Source organism: Geospiza fortis, unplaced genomic scaffold, assembly GCF_000277835.1.
Source record: "Geospiza fortis unplaced genomic scaffold, GeoFor_1.0 scaffold891, whole genome shotgun sequence".
NCBI lineage: Eukaryota > Metazoa > Chordata > Aves > Passeriformes > Thraupidae > Geospiza > Geospiza fortis.
Genome location: NW_005054649.1, coordinates 242055 through 260712, shown reverse-complemented (window position 1 = coordinate 260712; position 18658 = coordinate 242055). Strand labels below are relative to the sequence as shown.

Genomic DNA, 18658 nt, shown 5'->3' with positions numbered 1-18658 from the left:
AGGAATGCTGCCCCACTGCTCTCCTGCCCTTGGTGGCAGCACAGGCATTGACAACGGTACTCTAGATTCTTCATTTTTCCTCATTCCGTCTCTCCTCCTTCTCCTCATCCCCTGAGCTCTCCAGGCCACAAGCTGTTCCAGCTCAACAGTTCCTTAAGGTTGAAGAATGTTAAATGTTTAATGTCCTTAAATGTTGCCAGAATTGCTGAGGAACTCCTCCAAAGCAATTCTGTCGTGGTATGAATTGCCAGTGTCTCATCCAGACCAACCTTTGCTGTCAGGGGCTCTGTGCATCAGAGGAAACGTGGGAGAAACCAGAAAACCAAGAAGGTTAAGGAAGGTCAGTAAGTGTGACAGGAACTGTAAGATCCAAGTAAGATAAAGAGAAAACAACAGTCGTCAGGTGTCCAAAAAGCTGCTGCAAATACAGGGAAGAGCTGCTCCCCATACACAGAGTACAGGAATTAACAGCTTGAATTTCTCCCAGGAAGATTATGTTAGATATTAAGGAGAAGTACAGCAGTGACAGCAGAGATGTTCTGAGAGAGTTTGTCCAGCAAGGATGGGACTCCTCATCACCAAAGGTCTTTCAAGAACAGGTTAGCCAAGCATCTATGCAGAGTGATGTAGGTGGTGTGGATTGTGACTTGGTGTGGATTCTGACTGCAGACAGGACACAGCACCAGCTGATTTCCAGCGATTCCTTTTGCCTTATTTCCATACAGAAACTGAAATTTTGTAACACAGAGGTTCCTTTCTCTGTTAGGCCTTCCCAGTACTTGTTTCTAAAATCTGTCAGGGAGGGAGGGAGGAAGGAAATAAGACAAAGACAAGTGTTTGTCTCTGTCTCTGAAGGTTCCAAACATCATTGTGAAGAGGTAGAGAGAGAAACTTATTTCATGATTATTTTAAAAGTAATCAAAGGCAACAGCAGGGATGCTAAAAGACAGAGAAATATACCAAATATATATGTAATATTATAGGATACAAAATAATGAGTCATCAGAATTATCATCAACCACACTAATATTTTAGTCAATTCTGTTTAACCTCATGGTAAGCTGTCTAGTTCTACCATGCCTTTACCTCCACTTGTCCATCATCACCATCCTTACCATCCCTCTTTGCACTGTGTGCAGCAACAGCTGTGCACAAACAGCTTCAAACATCTGAGCAAAGAACTAGAGCACTGCAAGCAGCAGCCACAATCCTCATCCTCTAACCCAGGGCCAGGCAGAGCTGCAAAGTGTGAGGGGTCAGTAGTAAGACTTTGGTCCTGAAAGGTGAACAGTTGGGAATACAGATTTGAATTTTTCAGAAGTGAATGAAATAGAGGAATTCTTGGTGGGTAATCCTGAGGGAGCAGAGAAAAAGACCTGTCAACAACTACCCTCAAACCAACGGCCCCCAGTCCAGAAAGAGTATCTTCATGATTCTTGGTGGTGAGAATGATGGCACAGGGGTGCATTTGGTAAGACCATCTAGAATATTCACCTGCTATCACTCACTGACAGAACAGAGCTGAGGGAACCACTGGTTCTTCCCAATGAGAGTGGTGAGGCCCTGGCACAGGTTGTCCAGAGAAGCTGTGCCTGCCCCATCCCTAAAAGTATTGTATGCCAGGTTGGACAGGGCTCAGAGCAAGTGGGTTTACTGGTCGGGCTGGAGAGTCCCTTCCCACTCAAACCGTTCTACAATTCTCTGATTCTATGTATAATCAACAGCAACCATGTCACATCTAACCCTTTCAGATATAAGTTTATTGCACAACACTTTAAATCTTGGTATTCCTTCAGGATAGCTGCTAAAAATCCACGTTCTGGGGTTTTGTGACTATTTTCATTTACTCTTATCAACATTGTCCTTAATGGTCCTTTGTGTCTAATGTTTATGCTTTGAAGCATTTCTACATACCTGTCACATCCACATTCACTCTTCCTTTCATCAGATTAAACAAGTAAAACTGTTATTTGCCTTCATAAAATTCTGTACCCATTTCTCATCATTCCATCTTTCCTGTCTGTTGTCTTATATATCAAAAGTTCTATTACCATTAGAGTGCAAGGATTCCATATCACCAAAGTTTCATACCTCCTCGATGTTTCTTGTAGGCAGCTCCTCTAAGCACTGACTGTTCCTAGTCCTTACAGTAGTCAGCTAATTCCAGCTCCCACCAATCCACTCTTTTATAACACTGTTCTTATTTGCTACAGGTGTGGCTTGTTATCATCCGGCCTGCTCCTAATCTTTAGTAATTGGTTCAGCTGCAACTCTTTTAGGGGATAAGATTACATTCTACACCACCTTCATTTACCCATACTGTGTCCCCCTACACCTGTCAGTCCCAGTTAACCTGGCTAGAACAAGGGCAGACAGAACTGTACCTCCAGTGTCCAGGCCACATGCTCGTGTGCCATCAAGACTTTTCTCACAAGCAGAAACCTATCAAACCTAGCCAGGCTCATAGCTGCCCTCCACAACATCCTGACAGTGACAGCTCCAGGTTCTCTCCATGTTCTCTGAAGTACCAGGCTGTTTCTCCTTCTTAAGCACTGCCATTAGATCACTTCTGGCATGCAGTGCCTACTCCTGTGACAAGGCCCCAAGTGCATGGCTGTGCACTGTATTGTCACCAGATACCAGCTGGTTCTGTTTGTGTAGCTCACAGTCAAGCAGTTCTTCCCACATAACCTGTTCTCTTCTGCTTCAACAATACCCATTTGCATCGCAGCAAATTTCATTATTACATTGCCTATTTTTGTGCCATGGGCATTAGTGAAAATATTAAATGGCACCCTAGAGAAATCCTGAAGAAACTGCAATGTCTTTTGTGTCTTCTTTACTGAGCTCCTTCCCTACTCTGCAGTTCTGCTTTTACCTGTCTTCTGAGTCCCAGCCAAATGTTCAGATCACACTGTATCGAAGGCTTCACTCAAGTCTGGACAAGAAAGACACTGACTCCTTTGTGAGGAATCAATCTACTTATCTGAGAAAGAACAGGTTAGTAAACTTAGGCTGCTTTTTCATACCACACATACCCTTCTCATGCTCAGTTATTTTGTCTTTCAAAAATAATCCTTGAGCCTTGCATGGACTTAGAGGATGAACGTAATGCATCTGCCTAGAGTACTCTTGCCGTTCTTCATTGTCAGAAAACCTACAGGATTTCCTATTTGTTTGTCAGGAGTCCATTACAGTTCATTTTGATTAATACTAGCAATGCTAAGAATTATGCCCTATTCTCACTGAAAGTCATTTGAAAAGTGTCTGTAGTTTAAGCAAATCAATAGTAAGTAAATATGGACTGAAGGATGTATTCATAGGCAAAGCTGATTAAGAATTGAGCACTAGGAGGCTGGAGAAAGGACAGAACCAAAGAAGGAAAACAGAGCAGTCTTGGCATGGACTGTCTCATAAATCCAGGTCCCACTTCAGCTGAACTGGAAGGACAATTAACAGGGGAATACAATCATGTTGGCCTTAGAACATGATGGAACTGAGAGCAAGCAATAGTGGTGATCATTACAAAAACTGCATTGCCAGACAAGGCAAAATGTCTTTTAAAATTATTTTGTTTGGCAGAATAATTACAACAGCTACAGATTACTCCAAAAAGTCAAAGTTAATCCCAAACAGTACATAATTACAGCAAACAATGGCTTTGGAAAAAAAAACAACGGCAGCTAGAGAGAAATGGCAAATGTGACTTAGAGGCAATGTAGTAAAACATTATATGCCTGAAATTCTTAATAGGAACATAATTAGTATGTAATTTGTATGTAACATTACTGAAAAGTTACAAACAAGTAATAAAAACAAGTGGAAGGAAAATGACTACTATGGACTCCAAAGTGGGTTTTACATACAGATTTTTTTACTTCCTTCAAAGATCTAAAAGAGAGAAGGAAAATATTTGTAGATTAAATCCTCACACAAGAAGATTTTGGAAAAGTTTCACAGCCAATCAGGAGAAAGGATAAAAAACTCAACTCGGCCTGAAATGTTAGACAGGACATTTAAGTTGGAAAAGATCAAGCTGCTGGAAGATAAATCCTGAGGTGGAAGAACTGTGCTGTGTGTGTAGGGCAGGTAGGATGGTTTGCTAATCCTTTCAGTGCCAACTCACCCAGTACATAAATCCATGTATGAAATCACAGGACTCTGAGCACAGCAGCTCGTGGCACAGGGACACGATTACAGCCCTCGGGCTCCAGCTGGACAATGGGCTTTTGGCCAAGGCTCATCTGAGCAGCTGAGCATTGCAGGAGTGGAAACGGCCTGGCTGCAGCACAGCACAGTGGTTTGTGTGCTCCTCTCCCTCAGCAGAGCACAGGCACAGCAGGCTGGCAGCTCCCAGCTCCAAGCTGCCTTTGCCAGGGTCACCTGGCACATGGCGCGCACCGCAGTGATCCCGGGACAAAGCACCTCTGAGCCACCAGGCACACAAGTGCTGCCACAAGTTACTTGTTAAATCATCTTTAAAACGTGCAGAAGAAGCTAAGTTGAATCATTCTGGCATTCAGTGCTTTTCGAAACAGAGTGTACTTTGGAGAACTTCCAGGAGAGGGATGTGTTTGTGCAGGGCCATGAACTGTCAGAGGGAGAAGAGCTGAGTGTTGTACTTTGTGTCACATTCTCTGTCACACGCCACAACCCTTCCCATTCTTGGGCTCACTAGTTTCTGGTGCCTGAGAGTATCAGGAGGTTCAGCTTAGAACAATGTTGTCTCTGACCTTGACAGTGTGCAGATGAAGCCAGCAGATGGAAATAGAAGGAGCAGTGGAATAGAGAACACCAGCCATCCCGACAGGCGTGCCAGCTGTCTGGTTACCCTTGTTTGGAACAGCCACCAAATTCCTACCCTCTGCACCCATCCTCAACACCTGCTTTCAGATCAATTTATACTCTGCCTGCAACTTGAAACCATAGAAATAACACACTTGTGGGAGATTTCTTCTACCTTATTGTCTCTTGGGAAGTAACTATGCTTCCTTCTTCCAAGAGATTCCCTAGTGTTCTGATACATATATCAGAATACACAGCCCAGCTGGTATATATACATATGATACAGCAACACCAAATGCTAACTGTAAGTATTACGCCAAATAATAATACATAAATATCTGCTAAGGTTATAGAGAGAAAGGCTTTCTAAATTGTTATTGTAAGTCTGAGATACCATGAAAATTGAAACAGTATTTCTTTAAATCCTTTTAGTTCAGATCTTGGACATTAATCTCCAGTAGGGCATTCACCTAATCTAAACAAGAATGAAACAAACCAAAAAAATTAGTGAAAAGTTTATGTAATGGAAAGTTAATCACTAATATTCCAATAATAAGAAATACAGGGAGCTAAGAAATATTCCAACACAAAAAAGCTTGTCATATTTCTGTTCTTCAGAAAAGGTTCTTCTGTCTATCACATAACTTACTCCTTTTCTGCTGCATTTGATCTTTAGCAACTCAGCTGATTTTATCTGAACAGTTACTCATTTTTTCTTCTGTTTCTCTACCTCCTTCTATTCGAGTCAATCCTTCCTCTCCCCAGTTCAAGCTCCTGCTGTTGCACATCACAAAACTGCAATTCTGTCTCTTCTGAACTTGGCAAATACTTTTTTTTTTCACTCTGATTAAATCCTCTTGGAATGCCACAGGCAAAAATTTGCTCTGAAATTGTCTATATGCAGTACAGATAGTGCATATAGATAAGGACCCAATTCTGGATCCCTCTGCATCCCATCAGCCTTATGCATTTTCTGATTTTACCCTGCCCTGCATCCACTTTGCCATGCAACCCCAGAATGCCTTTTCTCCTCCACAGTGCTGCAAGGAATCAACAGCTCCTTGTAAGAAATTATTTAATCAAAATCAGTTCCAGACTTGCATCTCTCTCCTGTTATGGCCTTATTGTAAGGCTTATGATCTTCCCTTACACTTCAGCTCCATTTGTCTATCAAAAGAAAAAAAACCTCTTGGCTGCCTGCAGAAACAAAAGGTCTCTGACATTTCAAACCAGACAAAGCCCTGAAGAACACCCCCAGAAAATTACTGTTCTGTCTGGCAGCTGGTGAAGAATGGACCACATATAACTCCAATAATTAATACTTCAGTTCCTGATCCTGTTGCAGTCTCCGTGTAGCAAAGCATCTGAGAGAGCAGGAACATGTGAAATGCTTTTTCTGCCATTTGCCTGTGGCTGGAGGGCAGAGGGTCCTCAGTCCCTATCTTCAGACTGATGAAGCTGTGACACATTCTCCTGATTCCTGCAGCAACGGTGGCATATCTGCTCCCAGGCTGACAGCCTCCTCTCCCTCCTCCAGAAAGCTTCTGAACACCCACGCTGTTAGACATGCTCTCTCTGGTCCCTTTTCACCCTGAACATGCACTGAATTCCAGGGTAACTGACATCCCACAGGACAGGAGTGCTGTGATGGCTGCAGCCTTTAGGACTTCAGGAAGGGCAGGCTGGGGGCTGAGGAGGAGGAGCTGCCCTTCAGCCCTTCAGCCCTTCAGGGTGTGGCTGGAGCACACAGAGCTCCATCTGGGGATGGACAGAGCATGAGGGGAGAGCCTGCAGACCAGAGTTAGGATCAGAGTTATCAGGTGGACCAGCACACAGAGCCATGGTAGGTGTCTGCTGCAGACCACCTGCTGAGGGAGAAATAGTGAGACCACAACAGCAGGAAAAATACCCATGTCCACAGTGTCTGGTCTTCATGGAAGACTTCAACCACCCCAGTATCTGCTGAGGGCATAACAGAGCATGGCACAATCAATCCATGAGGCTTCTGGGTCACACTGACCATAAACTCCTAAAATGGGCAACTGAGGAGCAGACACAGAGAGGTGTTCTGCTGGACATGGAAGAGCTGGTCAGGAATGTGAAGGTCAGAGCAGCCTTGGCTAGACCATGAGATGACATTTCAGGAACATGAGAGGATGGACCAGGGTAGAAAACAATCAACCAATTGGAAAGAAGAGAGTTCCAGGAGATCTGGTTGATTTTCAAAGATCACCTCCTCCAAATTCAAGACCGGTTCATCCCACAGGCAGGAAATGAATCAAAAGCAGCAGGAAGCCTGCATGCATGGACAAGGAGCTCCAGACTGAGCTGAAGCATTGCAAGAGGCAGAAGCAGGGAGGGGTGACCCAGAAGGAATACAGAGACAGTGTCCAAGCACGCAGGGATGTCATCAGGATAACAAAAGCCTACCTGGAGTTGAATTTAGGGAGGAACATGAAGGGAGGACAGAAAGGTTTCTACAAATATCTCAGCAGTAAAAGACAGATATGTGAGAATGTAGGCTTACTGGGGAGGGGATTTGCTGAGAATGAACACAGAATAAGTTGAAGTACTGAATGCTTTCTTTGCATCTTTCTTTATTGGCAAGATTGGCTGTCAGGAATTCCAGGCTCCTAACACCAGTCTGGAGCAAGGAAGACTTGATGTCAATGAAGGAAGACAAGATTTGGGAATGTTTGAACCAGATGGACATACACAACAGGTGAACAGGTTTTTACTTATAAAAGATTGCCCAAAGAGCAAGTTCACTCCATCACTGTAGATATTCAGAAGATCACTGAACTTGGTAGTCAGCAAATTGCTCAAGCTGACCCAGGTCTGAGATGGGAGGTTGGAACACACAATCTCAAGAGGCCTTTTTAAACTTCAACCATTCTGTGATTTTATGATTCTACTCAGGAAAGACTTAAGCATGACAAGTAACTCAATCAACTTGCCCAATCAACGTGGTGAATTTGTATGAGGAACCACAGCCTGGAGACTGGAGCTGAAACCAGGCAAGGACAAAACACCTGGAGTGCCTTTACCTGCAAGCATACATGCTAGTCCAGCAGCAGCAATTGGAAGTGGTTTTTGCCTTAAAAGGTGCATATTAGGGAGCAAAACAGTATGCTAATGAAGGTAAGTAATGCATTTCTGTTTTGCTATCATTTAATGCAGGACTAGAAAGAAGCTACTGGAATGCAAAGCAGGCTGTTGATGAAAAAAACTAAACACTGCTTAGTAATACCTACACACAACACATAGAAATGCATTCAAAATGCTGCTTCTAAAATCGTTTTCTCAGTTGATCACTTTGAAATTATCACTGTTCCATTAGTGCTTCTGCATCCCATGCCTCATATTTAAAAAAGATGAAAACATCAAACCATGCTTCAATCCTACTTCTGGTGCCAAATATGAGTTGGCTCCCTTAGAAAAGAATCACAATGTGTTTAGAAGAAGTGGTGCCTATTATACGTAATTTGCTTACTTTATTAGCAGTTCTTATGTGGTGGATCTAGTGCAGATAGGCCTGTCAGTGTCTCTGCACAAGTCTCCTTTTAGACACCAGAAAGGGCTGCTGAGATGCAGACTTTTGCATGTACGTTGTTTCCTGTTTATTCATATCTGTCTGTCCACGGCTTTGAAAGAATCAACATCAAACACTCTCTGATGCTTCTCTGGGTAGCAAAAATCCTACTTTCCTTATGGGGAGCTGCAAAGAACTCTTTAATGCTGGCAATTAGCAAGGAACTCCCCAGATGAAACAACACAGCGCAATTAATCAGTTTTACACAGGGAGCAGGAACGCTTCCAGTCCACCCCTCCTGGTCAGCTGCAGGATCAGAGCACCTGAATGTGCCCACAGCCTCTGCTCCAGGGAGGAGCAACCCGAGCCGGGAGCCTGCGCTGAGGAGCTCTGCACAGCCCTCCTCGAGCACCCCTCCGGTCCGTTGCCATGGGAACAGATAGATGCCTTCCTGTTGCCAAGGAGACAGCCACTGCTCTTGGAGACTGTGCCCAAAGCATTCCAGCATCTTTAAGATCATAGAGTTTTACACAGTCTTAATCACCAGCCCCAGTTAAGCACATCAATCATTCTTCCATTCCTGTTTTCAGAATATGTTTTAAGCGTTTCGCTATAATATGTCAGATTATCCCTAATATCTGGTTTTGATATCAACACTTAAAATGACATTGTCAACCTACACACCTCTGCATGCCTGTCTTTTCTCCTGCTGTCCTGCTGCTCTTTCAATTCCCTCTCACTGATCTAATGTGCAATAAAACGGATTCCTTCCTCTCCATAGGCTTCTTGGGGTCTAGAACTGCACTTCCAGAAAACCTGGCTGGCAAAAGGCGGCGTCCATCTCTGCTCTATCTTTGCCGCCAGTTTTAGCCAGAACACGTCTGTAAAATCAGCCGGCTCTGTGCACCGGGGGCCCCCGGCAGCAGCAGCGGCAGCGCACGGCGGAGGCTGCCAGCCGGGCCGGGAGCAGCTCCCGCAGCAGGCGCAGCTCGGACACGGTCCTGGCAGATCCGCACTGCCCCGCTGCGGCCGCCTTGGCCAGGTCACCGGGGGGAGCTCCTGCAGCACGGGACCCGTGTGGATGGAGGTGGGATCTGCATTGCAGCCATGCAGGAGGAGCAAGGCAGTTCCCTGGGCTGCAGGATGCACTGCTGGTGCCACCCAATCGCGTTTCACATTCTCTCTCCTCCCTCACCCAAGCCTTTTCCCCATCCTTCTGAAAAGACTGCACTGATACTTAAGATTTGCAATTTGAGGAGGAGTGTCGACTGAAACAACCTTGGGGCGTCCGGGTTTACCTTCAACTGAAAAAAAACCCCAACACCCAAAATACTTTGTGCTAGTTCAAAGCCTGTTGCTTCATAATTTCATCACATGCCTGTATCTTCTATAAATTCTAAGTCCATTTGTGCTTTACCTTTCCTCAGTTGTGGCTGATAATCTCTGTAACTCGTACCTTCATATATCACTTCTCTAAAGAATTCTCACAAGCCTCCTCTGATGGAAATCTCTCCACCTCTCACTATCCTAATCACTTTTTCTAGGATTCCTCTTGTTCTACTAGTCACTGCATCTTAAGGGATACGAAACTCCATTCTCTCTTCACAACACAGGAGAGCCACAGATTTATACAATATTACAACAGTAACTTCAGCTTTGTTAATTCATTTCCTGTAATATCTAACATCAAAGTTTCCATTTTAATTGCTACTGTTAAACTCGGGTTTACAGAGAACTCTCTATAAAGATGCCAAGATTTCTTTCCTGGGCTGAAAGAGATCATTTTAGCAATGATGTGGCTACACTAGCAGGTTTATTTTCTTTATGCACTTTACATATAAATTTATTCTGCCATATTATCATCCAGTTTTGGAACACTCTTCCCCAATCCTAAGAGACAGATTTAGGTTCTGCTGCACCAAATAATGTTGCATTATCATCTAATTTTGTTGCTTCACTACTTAGACCTTTGGAAATCATTCATCATACACTGAGCACCAATGGGAAACCAAAAAAGCACAGAAACACAACATTTATTCATCCTTCTACAGCCACCACCATCAGCAACTCCTGGTGTCCCAGGGATTGCTCTAATCCAGCTTAGATCTCTTGAAAGCCATGCCTGCAGTTTCCTAAAGGCTCATCAGTCAGTGGAAGTCTGCTCTTGGGCTTTGTCACCATTATCCCTTGACTAACAGCCTAACAGGGTCTCTCTTTTTCTGTAGCACTTTCCCCATTTACTCATTATCCCCTTTGCATGGAGAACCTCCTTGACTGCCTGACCTCAAAGAGGAAGAGGTGTACTCTCACCTTGCATGTACCCTTACATTCCTGGCCAAATTTAGCAGGAAGTGCAGACGGCTGCCTCTGGGGAAGGACAGCCCCAGGCACCAAGGGCAGTTTGTCAGACAAAGACCCCGAGTGGAACCCTCCTGGCACCTGGGCTGCACTGGCCACAGTGGCAGGAGGGGATCCTGCCCCTCACTGCAGCATGGGGAGGCCACAGCTGAGTGCTGTGCCCAGCAAGAGAGACATGGACACACTGGGGAGTGCACAGAAGAGCCATGAACCTGACAAAAGGACTGGAGCATCTCTGCTGTGAGGAAGGGCCAGGAGTGCTGGTACTGCTCAGTCTGGAGAGGGCTAATTAATGTCTATAAATTCCTGATGGGACCATGCAAAGGGGATGGGTCCAGGCTCTTTTCAGTGGTGCCCAGTGATGCCACGAGCACAAACTGAAACACAAGAGGCTCCCTTGGCACACCAACAAATAGTGTTTTACAGTGAGGGTGACAGGTTGCCTGGACAGGTTGTAGAGTCCCCCAGCTTGGAGATATTGAAAGGCTGTCTGGACATGGTCCTGGGCAACCAGTTCTGCTTGATGACCTCCAGAGAGCCCTTCCAACCTCAACCATTGTATGAGTCACTGCTTTTTCTTACTGCTTACAAGGAGTTTTCTTTATTGACTATCTATTTCACTTGATAGCTTTTATATTCTTTGGAAACCTGGCTGAGAGCCATTTTCAAAACACTGAAATGCAATATGCTGACAAACCCACTTTTATTTACATGACCTAGAAAAGAATTCTAATCCTAATAAAACAGGGACACAATGGAGAACAGAATAAGAACAAAACAGACCCATGGGGCACATGTGTTTGTCTTTACAAAAGACATGGTGACTCCTTACCTGCAGTGGCACACTTACACATCAAGTCTTCAAACAAAAAACAAGACTCCGCTAATTATGACTTTGTGTGCAATTGACATTGTTAAAGATATTAACAGATGAGGATGGCTGCAGCACTTCACAGAAGCATTCACTCAGAAAATAAAATTTGACAGAGTTATGAAGAGCTTGACAGAAGACATTACAGAGCACAGTATCAGTCAGTACTGGTTTTTTATCACACTGCAGCCCGTGCTGGTCACATCTCTAAAAGCATACAGCAGAATTATAACCATACAGATATAGAAAGACTACATACAAAGTAATCCTCTTATGGAGAGGAGCTGAGGCAGAGTGCCTGTTTATATTGCAGAGGAGGGGGAAAATATAAAGAATAAAAATTGTCACTGTGATGAAAGAAGCACATTATCTTGTAACAAAAGAACTTGAGGATCACCAACAAAAATGGAGGACTAAGTTCAAAATTAATTAAATGTTTTTCATGTAAGATAGGCAGCCTGGGGCACTAACTGATGTAGGACTTGCCAAGAGACACTGAAGATGCAAAAAGCAGTAACTAGATAAGGAGCATCCAGTTTTCTGAAATTTGTAAACCACAAATTGTGCCCTAGCTGGTCTGCACATCCCAGGGAGATCTAGGCATAGATCTAGATCTATGCTGTTCTTAGCAGTCCACACTGGTTCACTTCCTTACTAAGATAGGTCTGGACTACCAAGAACAAAACTGGCACAAGAATTACTTACAAACCACATACAGATACCGCTGGACTAGAGACTTTGATTCATACAAGAATGTAAAGTATTTAGAGAACAAGCAGAGGGGCTGGCATGGCCTTTAGAGCTTCAAATCCTTCTTTGCCCCAAGTCAGCCTTGGTCTGCCAAAACCCTTCTTAACAGATATTTGTCCAAGTTCTTAAACCCTCCACTGGCAGAAGGTCTACAAGCAGTATGTCACATTTAAATTTCCAGTGGTTAAACCAGCTTGTCTTTGTGGAAGGTATAAGGCTCACAGTAAGGACCAATGGAAATCAATTAGTGCTCAGTAAAATATGGGTGTCATATCATCCAAAAGCTTCTTTTAGCATAAGATCCATTAATGTGTAAACAACCATGATCAGTGTGGATCAACACCTGGCTTCATGGCTGGGGTTGGTGACTGGCTTCTCCAGTTATGGGATGTTCTTTGATGAATACAGATTACTGAGGAGAGAGAGGATTCACCATCAGCCAGTTCCCTGAGGACCCTGGCATGTGTTTCATCAGGTCCCATGGACTTCTGTATGTACCTGTTCCTCAGGTGGTCTAGGTCCTGATCTACTCCTACAGTGGGCAGAGCTTCATTGCCCTGTCTCTACCATGACATTCAGGGACTCCAGAGATTTGGGAAGAGCAATTACAAGTGAAAACTGAGCAGGAAAAAAGTTGTTGAGTATCTCAGCCTTCTCCATTTTGGTCATCACCAATTCTCCATCTCATTTATTGGGGGAGCAGATGCTGGCCATGAGGGCTGACATCCCAGAAACAACCTGTGTCCTGGCTGATCCCCCAGCACAGACAGCAGGTATGGGGGGGATTATTCCTGTATGCACTTGTCAGACCTCACCCGTGGCCCACAGCACAAGACAAACATGGATCTGTTGGAGCAAGCCCAGAGGAGGCCACAGAGATGCTCTGAGGGCTGAAGCCCCTCTGCTCTGGAGATGGGCTGAGAGAGACAAGAGAGAAGAAAAGGCTCCAGGGAGATTTTCTTGTGGCCTTCCAGTACTTGAAGGGGTCTTGTAAGAAAGACAGAGACCTTTTACCAAGGCCTGTAAGACAGGGCAAGGGACAACACTTTAAAACTGCTGTTTTAAAGAGGGCAGTTTTAGATGAGACCTAAGGAAGACATTTTTAACAATGAGGGAGGTGAAATGCTGGAGCACAGCTAGGTGATCTGTGAAGGTCCCTTCCAACCCATACCATTCTGTCCCTCTGTGACCCACAGTGACTGAGCTTTGTACTTCTCCTGCAACTGCTAAGATTGGCCCCTGTCCACACAGAGCGATCAGCCCGCCAGCCCATTCAGTTACTATGTGGTTACCCCTATGATCTCAAGGAACAAACAAGAATAAAACCCCTCAAGTAACCTTCCATTATGTCCTCTATCCTGAAAATGGAAAGCTTAAAAATCTGCAATTAACATTTTAAAATCATTCCTCACTGATCTCACAGCTGCAAACATAGCTCTTCTGTTCTGTGTAGGCACCACCTTTTAACTGTGACTTCTGTTGTTGCCATGAATCAAAGTATTTGCCAGGGGAAAATGACTGGTTTAATTCTTTAAAATTAATACATTTATAAATTTTCATTATCATACTTTGTTGGGCCTCGCAATTTCACCAAGTCAAATTTCTTTCATATCATAGACTCATAAAACATTAAGGGGTTGGAGTGGACTAAAAGATCATCTAGTCCCAAGGCCCTCTGCCCTGGGCAGGGACACCTCCACTGGACGAGGTCACTCAGGCCTTATCCAGCCCAGCTCTGAGCACTGCCAGAGCCTTCCTGGGCAACACGTGCCAGTGTCTAACTACCTTCACAGGAAACATTTCTTCCTAATATCTAACCTGAATTTCCCCTCTTTCAGTTTGTACCCGTTACTCCTTTTCCTATTACTGCAGTTACTGACAAAGAATCCCTCTCCAGCTCCCCTGCAGCCCCTTCAGACACTTCCACACAACCTTCTCTTCTCCAGACTGAACAGCCCCAACTTTCTCCACAGGGGAGAAAGGGAGCCTGTCTCCAGAGGGGGGTTGCTCATCCAAAGCATACTTGCAAATCAAAGGCCACATGCTGAAAAGGTAAGTTTACATGATTTCCCACTTCAATGCAATAGCTGTGCATATTGCACCCGTAAATATAAAAATATATAACTGGTAAATTGTGTTTTCTTCTCTGCAGTTTAGGATCTTGAAAGGAGCTGAACTACCTTTAAACAAGTAATTTTAAGAAATTTATTCAGAGGCAGTGAGTAAGCGTGCCAAATTTGGGGGTAAAAAAGGCAAAAAATACAATGTTGAATCGAATCTTACACTGACATTCTTGGAGCAGGTAAATTCTTCAGTCTAGCTAAGGCCTTCAAGCTAGTTAAGGCTAGTTCTGTTCAGGGAGAAATGTTTCTATCCCTTGCTTTGGGCACTGATCACAGACAGACACAGACACCACCTGTTCATACCAGTACAGAAAACAGAGAAGGCTACAGGACTCTAAGAGGCCAGAAAGGAAAGGATAGGAAGTTTGTCTCTCAAAATCTGAAACCTGTGAATGCAGAGTTTTTTAAAAAATGAAAGGAAGACTAAAACAGCTTTCTATAAAATTCATGAGGTTCTTGTCCAGCACAAAGCTGCCAGTACAGAAATGACAGTGTCATTGTCACTTCCACATCTACTCAGTGAATATTGGAAACAACTGACAAGGGCACCTGAGGCTGTCAATTCATACCTCACTTGAGGACCACTGAGGAACATTTCCAGAACAAGACCTATTAGCCAGTGTTTGCATTATGAAAACGCTATGGAGAGTGTGCACAGTGCAGCCTTGTGAGCTAGATGAAAAGGCACATAAAGTGTAGATACCTGCTTGGTTCCATGTACCCAGGACATTTCTATGTAAAAGCAAAACCTGGATAACTCCCCTGGTATAACACCTGAACTCCTAATCCTTCACAGTTTAAATTAAGAACCATTCAATTCCTCCAGCTGCATCTTTCCAGAAAAGATAGGCTTCTGGAATGCTGTTCAATTCAAGGAGAAATCACCAAATTCTAGGTGTTAGCCCAAGCACTCTGCTTGGAAACCACGGTGGCTGCACTGCACTGGGCAAAGAGATAGTGCCGGGTGATAAAGAGAACAGAATGTTAACATTAACACCTTCATCAAAAACCTGAAGGAGTTTTCATACACAAGCCCTTCCAATTCCAGTGAGAATTGTTATAACCTAGGCTGTTTATTTCCAAAGCAAAATAGTATGCATTTCTTCTACCACACAATTTCCACTACCAGTGAGGTGACCTGTGTAGGCTGTGAAAGGTGAGAAGTCACCAATCCAGGAGTGGCAAAAACAAAAGTCCCCTACAGCCTTGCTGTGCACTGGCTGGGAAAACAGACACGTGGATATTTGCAGTGGAAGCAACAGGAAGAACGTAACTAATGGTAGAAAATGAGGATGTGAGTGGCAGATTTGGGCACCTTATCATGGAGATGACCAGTGTCCATCCAGCAACAGCAGGTACTGAAGAAATCTTCCTAGCTGGGAAGAGCTAATTTAAACCTGCACTGAGAAGCATGGAAACCCCACAGATCAATAACCACCTGACAAGAACTAATCACGTTTACTTGTGGCAAATGGAGTAATGAATTACCACAAAGGAGTAGTAGCAGCCCACATTCGGCTGCTATTCCTCCTCCTCTTAGCAACTGCATCCTCCAGTGTCACTTCCTCTGAGCCAGTCCACTCTGCCAGATCAGCATCTTCCTGCCAACACTAGCACAAACTATCACACAAGTAACTGGCTATTCAAGTGACCAGTTTATGTCAGCAGCAGCAAGCTGGCATCTTAGCATTTATTTCACAACACAGTATTTCCCATATGCCCAAAGGCAAACATTTTCCATCCCCAGTCCAAAGCACAGACACATCCTTCCTGACTAAAACAGGTCACTTTTCAAAGAGCTAAAACCTACCTGTATCAGACAAGGCAGCTGAACACCTGGAGTCACATCTGTACAGAGCAAGAGGAAGCAAGAAACTTATCCTGTGGATGGAGCAGGAGACCAGATATTATGTCATGGTGAATTAGCAGGAGATGTTCTCATTGACCTTAAGCAGGAACAGCTCTAAGACAGCAGGCTGAGGATGCATTTGGATCCAGCTCTGAAAAGAGAAAGTACATACTGAGTGAGAGGGAAATAACATACAATAAAAATAACATTTCCTAGAACAGCATAAACCCATGTGACACTTCATAAGCAGCACAACTTGTGGAAAAAGAGAGGGGGGAGAAGAGTGAGAAAGAGAAGATGAGACTGACATAGCAGTTTGGGACTTGTCTGGAGACTGTGCACATAGCTGCATGACCAGGCTGCCAGGACAGCAGTTTTGCCCAGGCACTGGCCCATCCATGTAGGCTCTTCAGTTTCCCCACAGGACCCACCTTGTATTTGTGGAGTGTGGAAAGAACACAAAGGTTACTGCTTGCCTATAACCTGTCAACCTATTGAGCAGGCTCTGATAAGAACCACAGGGTGGGTAGGATTGGAGTGGACTCCTGGAATTTACCTGTCCCAAGAAGCAAGGGTATTGTCTCACACAGAGGTTCTCAACCTTGGGAAAGCAGGCCAGTTAAGGAACATTAACCAAGTCAGTTTGCTTGCATCCTTAAAAAAACCAATTCCTTAAAGAACTCAAAATCCACTTCTACCAGAACACTCCAGCATTTTATCAGGCACCATTAGCTGCCCGACTAGGTTAAGGAGAGTGTGGCAGACTGGAAAAATTAATGATCCTACAGATTTAGGGCATAGTCAGGCAGCTTCAGTGTCTGCATGCTATGATAGCTCCCAAAGAAGACAAATCAGGCTAAGAAGGAAAAGGACCTGTTCCATGGGAAGACCTGAGGCAGCTGCACCTGCACATACAAAGCTCTGCACAGCAGCTCCTGGCAGCTCTGTGCTGTAGCTGATGAAGAAAAGCAGCATTACAGCAGAACAGGTGTGAGCACCAGCACACAAAGCATGCTCAAGCATAAGCTCACACCTAGACATGCAAATAGAAATCACTGCTCAAAGAAGGGATAGCCAAGAAAGGGAAGTAGGAGCATTGCAGTGCCAGCCTGGGCAGTGCCAGGCAGCATGAGGAGAGTGGATAACTCCACCACGGACAGGACCAAGGCTCTGGATCTAGTGGGGTCAAGAAAAGGGAAGAACAAAGGGCAAAAAGAAGATATTGGTGAATTCTGCTGGAACAGAGCTGTAGTCAAGGAAGGACAGGCAGACAGGGGCTGAGGCAAACACTGCAGTGGAGGCAGCGCAAGTGAGAAGGGAGAGTGCACGAGGTACAGAAAGGAACATTACTGCAGCGCTGAGGAGAAGGAGGAGAGCAAAGGCTGAGTGTCCTCACCCTGCCTTAGGGGCAAGGCCAAGCTGCAAGTTCCTCCTCACAGACAGCTCAGCTCGTTTGGTTGGTGGTGTCCCCATGGAAAACAGCAGATTGTTGATTGCTCCTGAGACAACACCAAGGAACTGGTTATTTTCAGAAGCTGCAGGACTTCCTTGGATGGGTTGTAGGGTGAAGTCTCCAAGAAGGGCAGTGCTGACAGCACCAGGCAAGGATAATGCACACTCTCCCAAATCATGCTAACTGGTGAATGACATTGCTTGCTCCTCAGTCCCCCATTTCAATTTGACCTCAATTTCTCCCAGCAGCAACTTGCACACAGGGATCCTCCACAGGCCATGGTGATGGAGGGAACAGAGAAGAGTTCAGGCTTCAGGGAACAGGAGGGAGGGAAGGAGCAGCAATCTCCAGCAGCAAACTCCTGGTGCCAAAGTGAGATGGTTTGCATGAGTGGGAAGTCAGGAGATATTCCAGAAGGCCACACAGAGCATCAGTCTCCCACAGACACAAACCTGTTAGTCCTGAGAGAGTATCTTGGACCATGTATTTCCCTCTGAAAACAGAACTGAGAGGCATCTTAGAGGCAGCAAATCAAATACTCTCTCTCAAAAGCTCCTGCCATCTCCTGTGTGAAGGCTGGTTGTTCCTGGAGCACCACAGACAGCAGTCAGTTAGATGCAGGGCAGCGCTGGGCTGTCTCCAGGGACAGGGTGTTAAGAAGAGGACTCCTCTCCAGAGGATGGATGGACCATGTCAGGGCAGGATGGACGAATCCAGAAGAGTGATGATGTCTCCCTCGGTAAAGTCAGTCCCTGCTAAAGGAGACCCTCCCGAGGGGGCCTGCAGCCCACATTCGGGAACGGTACACGAGCACTGGGCTCCCCCTTTCTGCCTGCCCTCCAAGCGAGCCGAGCTCCAGTCAGGCAGCGAAGCCGGGGGGCTCGGCAGGGGCGGCGGGGCCCGCGCTGGGACAGCCGGCGAGGCTGCACCGCCCAAA

General features: G+C 45.0%; 1 protein-coding gene across 1 annotated transcript in view; it reads right to left on the bottom strand.

Moving 5' to 3' along the window:
- SMARCD3 (SWI/SNF related, matrix associated, actin dependent regulator of chromatin, subfamily d, member 3) overlaps positions 1 to 16419 on the bottom strand; it is a 73559-nt gene extending 57140 nt beyond the window's left edge. The window contains exon 1 of the mRNA XM_031064904.1: positions 16230 to 16419. The gene's annotated coding sequence lies outside the window, so the exon portion shown is untranslated. The remainder of the gene's footprint in view (positions 1 to 16229) is intronic.
- Positions 16420 to 18658: the final 2239 nt, after the last annotated feature.